Below are 10179 nucleotides of genomic sequence, written 5' to 3'. Positions count from 1 at the left end.
CTAATCAAATTTACCAAAGGTTTGTCTATTTTGTTGTTTTTTTCATAAAACCAATTCTTAATTTTATTTATTAATTCAATAGGTTTTTTTTACTTTCAATTTTATTACTTTCTCCTTTTAATTTTAGAATTTCAAGTTTAGTATTTGATTGGGGGTTTTTAATTTGCTCTTTTTCTAGCTCTTTAAGTTGTAAGCCCAATTCATTGATCTTCTCTTTCTCTATTTTATTAAAGTAACCCTTTAGAGATATAAAATTTCCCCTTATTACTGCTTTGGCTGCATCCCACAAATTTTGCTATGTTGTCTCATTGTTGTCATTCTCTTGAGTGAAATTATTAATTGTGTCTATGATTTTCTGGTTCATGCATTCATTCTTTAGGATGAGATTATTTAGTTTCTAATTACCTTTTGGTCTGTTTACCCCTAGCTTTTTGTTGAATGTAGTTTTTATTACATCATTATTTGAAAAGAATGCATTTACTATTTCTGCCTTTCTGCATTTGATTTTGAGGTCTTTATGCCCTAATACATAGTCAATTTTTGTATAGTTCCATGAACCACCAAAAAAAAGTATTCTCCTTTCTGTTTCCAATCAGGTTTCTCCAAAGATCTATCATGCCTAACTTTTCTAATATTCTATTTATATCTTTTATTTCTTTCTTATTTGTTTTGTGATTTTATTTATCTAATTCTGAGAGTGCAAGGTTGAGATCACCCACTATTATAGTTTTGCTGTCTATTTCTTCTTGCAACTCTCTAAACTTCTCCTTTAGGAATTTAGATACTATACCACTTGGTACGTGTATGTTTAGTGTTGATATTGTTTCATTATCTATGCTACCCTTTAGCAAGATATAGTTTCCTTCCTTATCTCTTTTAATTAGATCAATCTTTGCTTTTGTTTGATCTGAGATCAGGATGGCTACCCTGCTTTTTATTTTTACTTCACCTGAAGCATAATAGATTCTGCTCCAGCCTTTTACATTTACTCTGTATGCATCACCGTGCTTTAAATATGTTTTGTGTAAATAACATATTGTAGGATTCTGGCTTTTGATCCAGTCTGCTATCCGCCTCCACTTTGTGGGAGAGTTCATCCCATTTACATTTATGGTTAAAACTACTAATTCAGTATTTCCTGCCATGTTATTATCCCCAGATTATACTTTTCTTTTTCTTTCTGCCCTTATCCCCCTCCCCACTATTAAACTTATGGGCACCGTTTGCCTCATGCAGCTTTCTCTTTTTAGAATCCTTCGCATCCCCTTTGAATACCTTCCCCTTATTATTTCTGTATTCCCTTCTATTTAGCCTACCATTTTCCTTTTCCCCTTTCCTCTCCCACTTTTTAATGAGGTGGGAGAAGATTCTCTGTAAACCAAATATGTCTAGTATTTTCAATTTGAGCCAAATCTGATGAGAATAAGATTCACACAATGTTCCTCCCCCTTTCTTAATTTTCTCAGATATGATATTTTCTTTGCCTCTTCCTGAGATGTAATTTCCCTCTTTTTATCTCCACTTTTCACTTTTTCTGGTACAATCCCCTTTCCATTTCTAATTCCCTTTTAAAAAATATTATAACAGTAAAATCAAATTATACACACACTGTTTATATATGCCCATAATAGAAATACATTTCTTTTTATGCTTCTCTTGAGTGCTATATTTGGAGGTCAAATTTTTGTTTAGCTCTGTTTTTTTCATTAGGAATAAATGGAATTCACCTATTTCATTGAATGTCCGTCTTCTTCCCTGGAAAAAAATGCTGAGCTCAACTGGATAGTCTATTCTTGGCTGCATTCCAAATTCTTTTGCCTTAGGGAATATCAGAGTCCAGGACCTTCAGTCCTTTAATGTTGAAGCTGCTAGATCCTGAGTGATCCATACTGTGGTTCCTTGGTATTTGAATTGTTTTTTTCTGGCTGTTTGTAATATTTTTTCATTAGTCTGATAGTTTTGAAATTTAGCCACAATATTCCTTGTAGTTTTTACTTTAGGGTCTCTTTCAGAAGGTGTTCTATGAATTCCTTCAATGCCTATTTGACCTTCTGATTCTATTACATCTGGGCAGTTCTCTTTGATGATTTCCTGAAAAATAATATCTAGGTTCTTTTTTTCATCATGGATTTCATCGTACTTGTTATCATGGTTCCATCATGATTTTCATCATGGTTTTATCATTGTTTTCAGGGAACCTAATAATCCTTAGATTATCTCTCCTAGATCTATTTTCCAGGTCTATTGCTTTTCCAAGTAGATACTAAACATTTTTTTCCTATTTTTTCATTTTTCTTGATGTCTCAGCGAATCATTGATTTCCATTTCTTCAGTTCTGATTTTTAATGAGTTATTTTATTCATTAACATTTTTTTTTCTTCTTTTGTGTATGTCCTATTGAGTTTTTAATCAGCTGTTTTGCTCTATGGAGGTTTTTTTTTTTCCATTTCACAAATTTTTTAAATGAGTTATTTTCTTTTTCCAATTCACAAATCCTGCTTTCCTGGGAGTTCTTGATCTTTTCCAATTCACATATTCTCTTTCCCTGGGAGTTCTTTACCTTTTCCAATTCACATTTCAGGAAGTTGTTTTCTTTTTTCACTTTATCAAATCTTTCTTTTAACGAGTTATATATCTTTTTCATACTCCCTTGCAGAGCTTCTTTTTCCTTTCCCTATTTTTCTTCTAGCTCTCTTTTAAGATCTTTTATAATTTCTTCTAGGAGAGCTTTGTGTGATGGGGATCAGATTATATCCTTCGTTGGGGTTTTGTCTGGAAACTGTCTGCTGTTAGTCTCCTTGGGGTTGAAAACCTGCTCTTTTTCTGTATAGAAGCTATCTATAGTTAGAGTTCATTTTACTTTTTTACTCATTTTTAAAAAGCTCTTGGAGTCTGCCTTCAGAGCAAAGAGGTTCTCAGCTTCCTCTACAGAACAGGGACAGATGGACAGTAGCTGTCTGCGAACAGGCTGCAAAGAGTTGCATCGTAGCAGAAGTGTGCCTTGGGCAGAGTCCCGTGCTGCGGAATGTGGCTATGCAGCTGTGCTCTGGTTGTATTGAGTCACTCTCAGTGCTGGGTGGTTGTGGCCAGTCCCTATTAAATTCTGGTGTTTTGGGGTACACTCTGCCTTTGGCATTTGTGTCATTTCTCTGCTGATCTACTGCTTTGCAACCAAAGCAGAGCCGCCAACACAGTGGTAGAGTCCTCCCCACAAATTCTCTGTCCCCAGTCTACTCAGTGTGTGCTAGCCTCCGTATTCTGCCTCCTTGCCTGCAATGGCCTCCTCAGGCCCGATCAAGGCAGACCTTTTCTGGAAATCTTCCAGATTATTTTCTGCCGGTAATTTATTGTACTCCCAATATTTGTGGATTCTACCAGCCAAGCACTATCAGAGACTGAATTTTGTAATCAGTAGTAAGGGTGGTAGGGGAGCTCAGAATGAAGCGCGTGTCCTCTTTGCCATCTTGGCTCTGCCCTTCAGTTAGTAAGTTTCTGAGACTGGATTCAAATTCAGATTTTCCTGACTCCAGGCCTGACACTCTATCCACTGCACCACCTCACTGCACATAGAATAATAGAATCTTAGAAATGGACAAAACTTCAGTTGTTCCTCAAGTTCATCTCAAGTCAACTTCGGTTGTTATTTCCAGCTACTCTTCCTAATTTTGGCATCTGGAGTTATGAAAAGTCAATCTAACCCTTCTGACATGTGACAGATATTCAAACATTTAAAAATGGCTCTCACATTTCCTTTGGATAATACACTTTCATTGACTTGACTTTTCCTCTGTGGGTTGTCCAGATTAAAATATTCAGTTGGATGGCAGCCCACTGAGTTAGTCTTTCACAATATATCTCAGATATTCATTCCAATTAGACAGTGATCTAGATATAGGGCAGAATAGGAGGGAATGATCAGAATGTAATGTATTTATGAAAATTTACAGTATTTTCAATGACCCAAAACTGACCTCTGAAACAAAAGCCCAGAAATATATTCTTAGTGGTTATATGTGTATGAATTGTGATATGATGAGGTGCCCACAGAGTCAGAACTGAAAGTGAGTCAAAGGGCAATCAACAGTGAATCACATGATAGGAGTAAATAGACTACAGGACACTATCAGTGATGGGCAGCATGCAAGTACTAATATAAAACATTATCTGAGACCCCTGGAATCACAGAATGACAAGGGTAATAAAAGCAAGTGGTGACAGATAGATAGTTCAAATGTTGTACTGGTATTCATTCAGTATGAAAAGACCTAGAGGGAGACCTTCAATACTTTGGGTGCATCTTCAATGAAAGATTTATGGAATTGCCTAGACAAGAATTACCCAGGACAGGATGGTGCTGAAGAACTATGATTTCATTGATTTGGGTTCTTCATCAAAGTAGAAAGCATCAACATATCATATCCTTGGGGCAGCTAGATGACAGGATAGATAGAACACCAGCACCTGAGCAGTAGTCTCAGACACTTATCATCTACTAACTGTGAGATCCTAGGCAAGTCCCTTAACATATCTCACATCCTTCCTAAGTTCTGTTTTATCCAGGACATATCCTTTGCTTTCTTATTTATTCTTCTTTTGATCTGGTTTAGAAGTATCTTGTTATTCAGGTAATGTTTCGGTACAATTCAAACAGCTATCTACTAAGTTCCTATTATGTCCAGAACACTGTGTTAAAAGCTGGAAGAGATACAAAGTTTAGATCAGATATTATCGTTATCTTCATGGGGCCTTCACTTTATCAAAGGAACAAGATACTTATAAAGATAAGCCAAATTTTCATATGAAAGAGGATTAATTTAATTTTTAATTTTATGAAGGTATTTGTAAGTAAAGATCTTAAGATATTGACTGATCCAGTTATATTATTTTGTGTTTAAATGTAGTTTATGAAATAAAATTATATAATCTCTGGTTGCAGTTTCTTACCTCTTTCTGTAAACCAAGTGCCTCTGGTTACATAGTTGAAAAATCATAGAGGACTTTTCAGGAAAGTATTACTAATGTGATTCAGGGTTCAAGTATATTGAATCTGTAACGTAGTGATTTAATTAATTACCTTTTTTCTATCAGAGTTAAGTATGGCTAGTAGTTCACAGCTGATAGGTATAGAACAGTTGTGAACATTTTAAGTAGTAGGATTACTACTAGCCCTGGGTAAACTTGTAAAGTGGGTGGAGTTTATCTAAGATGCCTTTCTATTCCCTGATATACTCCAGAACCTTTTATTTGGCATCCAATAATCTTTTCTGCCATGCTTTACTAAGTTGTGACTTGACTCTTTACTCTAAATATCTTCCATATTCCCCAAAGAATTTAACTGATCTCTGTCTTAAACTTTGAGGGCCTGATAGGTGACAGCTAGCAGATCTAACATATGCAGCCATTCCACTTCTTCACATTAAACTGTGTTTAATCAATATCATTTGATTGGATAATTACAAAATAATCTTCATAGTCACAATATTCTAAGGTTGGAATCTTGGTATTGTCCTCAATTCACCATTGTCACTTACCTTATTTAGCCAATTAGTTGTCCATTTTAGACATTTCTATCTTTAAAACATCTTTGACTTATCCTTCTTCCTCAATTTATACAGCTACCACCTAGTTCCAGCATTCATCACCTCTCTCCTGATCTATTTCAATATTTTTAATTGTTCTTCCTGTCCCAAATCTTTCTTCACTGCTACTGAAATAATTCTTCCTAACTGCTGAAATAAATTTTCTTCCCTTCCACCTCCACTCAATAAACTCCAGTGAACATTTGTTACCTCAAATGTTTGGCAATTAAAACTTTTTGTAATCTGACTCCTTCCTAATTTTTTAGTATCTTTATATGTTATTATTCTCCACACCCTCTATGATTCAGATATACTGGCTCTCTGTCCTTTTGCACTGACTGTCCCTCATGCCTGGATTTCTCTTTCTCTCTTTCTCTCATGCATTTATTTCTTAGAATTCCTGGCTTCCTTCAGGATTCAATTCAAATGCCACCTTCTTCAGAGAGCCTTTTCCTGTACTCCAAAATGCTACTCTCCCTGTCTAAGGTTATCTTCTCTCTTGAAAGAATCTTATTTGTATGCATGCTCTCTCCTCCACTGGAACATAAATTTCTTGAAAGTAGGAAATTTTGCCTGTTTTTTTTTTTAGGGGGGAGAGGGATTCTCCCTAGTGATTAGTTACATACATAAACACAGTAATTGTTTAATAAATTTCATTTATTGATCAATAATTTTAAAATTATTAGGTGGGAGAGAATAATCTTTAATGAATAAATAAGGAAGAGCTGGAATGGCAGTCCAATCGATCAGTAAATAAGTATTTATTAAGAACCTGTTATGAGGGGCAGCAAGATGGCTCAATGGATAGAGTACTGGGCCTGGAGTTAGGAGGACCTGAGTTCATATCCAAATTCAGATGCTTAACACTAGCTATGTGACCTTAGGCATGCCACTTAACCCCAATCATCTATCAAGAAAAAGAAGAAGAAGAATATTCTATGTGCTATGTGCTATGTGCTAAACTAAGTATTGGCAATAACAAGGCAATAATGCAAACATTTTTTTCCTTCTATGTCTTTTATTCCAATAGGAAAAGCAGCATGTACCATAAATAGCATATACACAATATATACGTAAGGTAAGATTTCCCTCCCTATCTTAGATGATAGAGCTTTGAGAAATCCCATAACTCCCATAATCATAAAGCTTCCCATAACTCCCATAATCACAAGTGTTAGACTAACTGCAAAACTATGTCTTGTACCTTGATAATTCCTTTGTTAGACGAACACCTCTCTGACTGGTTCAAGAGGGGAATTGCTGCAAATAGCTGAGCAAAGGAATTTGCCATGCCTCTGAGGGCTCTAATCACCTAAACCTTGAATGAATTCCAGAATCTGAGAGTTTGACATAGTTGGGGATGCTCCTTCCGTGCCTATATGGAAACAGCCAAGAGGAGGAGAGTGAAGTGTTCTTTCTTCTTCTTGGCCCATCAGACCACTTTGAATTGGAGCTACTGGACCAAAAGAGAAACAAAAGCAAACAGAGACTGGTAGTCTTAGAGCATTGCTTAGATACAGAAAGAATGGTCATTTGAGGGAGGAAGCAGCTTTAAGGACTGGGAACTCTGGTAATTGAGAGCGGCTTGAGCAAAAAGAGTAGACCTTGGGAGCCCAGATGAGGAATTCACCCAACAGACATAGTATGCTCAAGAGAAAATGGACTTGGGGGCAGAGCCAAAATGGCAGGGGGGACACATTTTTTTTTTCTGACCTTCTCCACAACCCTCAGACTAACTAGCAAATCCAGCCTCTGAATTAGTTCTGGATCAGGAGAATCCACAAATATTGGGAATGCAACAAATTACCAGCAGAAGATAATTTTGAGATCACCAGAAAAGGTCTGTTTCAATCAGGCACAGAGGGAGACAGTCAAGCACATGCAGGCGGAGCACTGACACAGAGTGCAGGCAGTGCAGACTTGGGGTGGTTCGGGCTCCGGGTGCCACTGGAAAATCTCAGGGAGAATCAGTGTGGGACACTCTGCCCTGACTGCAGGCCAGTAATCAGCAGAGAAGTTGTAAAATATCCAACACAAACACAAAAGGTAAAGAGTGAACCAGGAAGCGCCAGAATCTCACGGGACCTGGACACGACCACCCAGCAACAGGAGTGAGCACTGCTGTTATTTTACTGACCTAGAAAAAATTGCAACAAAATTCATCTGGAAGAATGAAAGGTCAAGAATTTCAAGATAATTAGTGAAAAGAAAATCAAATGAAGATGCCCTAAAGCAGCAGTTACCAAAACCATATGGTACTGACTAAGAAAACCATTTGGTACTGGCTACTGATCAGAGAAATGCAAAGTAACACAACTCTGAGATACCAGTACACACCTGTCAGAATGGCTAGAATGACAGGGAAAGATAATGCAGAATGTTGAAGGGGATGTGGGAAAACAGAGCCACTAATACATTGTTGGTGGAATTGTGAATACATCCAACCATTCTGGAGAGCAATTTGGAACTATGCTCAGAAGTTATCAAACTGTGCATACCCTTTGACCCAGCAGTGTTACTACTGAGATCTTAAAGAAAAGAAAGGGACCTGTATGTGCACAAATGTTTGTGGCAGGTCTCTTTGTAGGGGCCAGAAACTGGAAACTGAATAAATACTCATCAGTTGGAGAATGGCTAAATAAGTTATGGTATATGAATGTTATGGAATATTATTGTTCTGTAAGAAACTACCAGCGGATGATTTCAGAAAGGCTTGGAGAGACTTAAATGAACTGATGCTGAGTGAAATGAGCAGAACCACCAGATCATAGATCATTATACATGGCAACAACAAGACTATATGATGATCAATTTTGATGGACGTGGCTCTCTTCAACAATGAGATGTTTCAAACCAGTTCTGATTGTTTAGTAATGAAGAGAGCCATCTATTCTGAAAACTGAAGGTGAAGAAGTATATTTTATGACTAGTGTTCTAACCATGCTGAGTAAATATCATTGCAAAAAACTCAATTGATCTATTGTCTAACTATTAATGAGCAGTGTATTGGTGGGTGCTCTTGAGTTACCTTTTAGGAGTAGAACAACAATGTTATTCCTAGTAGCCAAAATATTTCCCAACTTCTAATGTTATGAGTGGAATTTATTGAATGGAAAGGTGGGGTTCCACATTTATATATTGAATAAGAGGTCATTTTTAGAAGGAAGACATTAACAGTTCTGAACTCCCAAGGGTCTTTTACAAGCATGTAAAAGAATGCTCAAAAAGAAAGCCAGAGTATCAGAATGTATATGAATGGATGAGTGTTTCTGCCAACTTAATATCAGGTGTGTCCTACTCTTTGGGAGATTGAAGGAAATAGGGTTAAATGATCTGCTCGGGGTAGTTAGTAAGTGTCTGAGGCCAGATTTGAACTCAGGAAGATGCTCTATCCACTGTGCCACTTGGTTGCCATTAACTCAATAAGCAATTTTTAAAATGCCTGTTATTTTCCAAGCACTGTGATGAGTACTATGAGATAAACAGAAAAGCAAAAATAGTCCCTATACTCAAGGAGTCATCACAGACTAATGGAGAGACAAGATGCAAACAATTACATACAAACAAGACGTATTGGATAAACTGGAGATAATGGAAGAAGAAAGATGTTATTGCAGTGGACCCTGAAAGGCTTCCATCAAAGAATGGGATTTTAGCTGGTGACTGAAGGAAGATAGGGAAGCTTGGGAGAAGTCAAAAAAGAGGTCTTGGGTCGCATTAGAATCATTGGCAACAAAAGCTGTAGATCATAGATCAATCCTTCTTCCTTCTCAATGATGAACATAGTCTTCTTTATTGAGGCATATTCTTAGCAAAAAATAAAAATAAACACTTTCTGTGGTGACCTGAATTAGGTAAGGACTCAGCAGTTCCTTTTGTCCCCATCCAAATACCCATTAACTATCAGGATTCTACCAAGGATCTACACTGTCCTGGGGATACAAAGAATAAGACATGTCTTCTCTGGACCAGTGCCCAGTGTGAAGGTTTAGAAAGAGACATAATTACAACACTGGGGAGGAATGAGACCTACCATCAGCCTTGGAAGGGATAGAGTTCTGCCAAATAGAGCTCTTAGGAGATTATTCAAACATTCTCTTTCAGAGGCACAGTTCTGGAAATAAGTCCTTGGCAAAATGTGGCAGGAGTCAAGTCAAGGATAACTGGCACAGGAGAGACCTCTGCACCTAGTTTTATAGCCATAATGATATGATCACATGAACAATGTGCAAATGTGCATTCACTGGGCAAAACTGGAAGGGGCCTCAGAGCAATATTCTCATTTTACAGATGAGATTGAGGGCTTGGATCTGTGTAAGATCACACAGGTAGTAAACATCAAAGACAGGATTTGAACTGAGAACCTTCTAACTTAAGAGTCATGAGACTTTCTACCAAAATATATGGTCTCCAAAGAGTTGCATCCAGAAACAGCAAAACTATGGCCCAGAAGCATTTGTGATAACTCTGAACTGCTATCATGAAGTGCTCAGTTATACTTAGAAGGCTTTTTTTTTTCAATTAAGAAAAAAGACCAAAATACAAAAGTAAACAAGTGAAGTAATTTATAGCAGGCAGAATTCAAGAAGAGAGACTGCAA

This window comes from Sarcophilus harrisii, chromosome 3 (assembly GCF_902635505.1).
Source record: "Sarcophilus harrisii chromosome 3, mSarHar1.11, whole genome shotgun sequence".
Taxonomy (NCBI): Eukaryota; Metazoa; Chordata; class Mammalia; order Dasyuromorphia; family Dasyuridae; genus Sarcophilus; species Sarcophilus harrisii.
Note: the sequence above shows the minus strand (reverse complement) of the source record.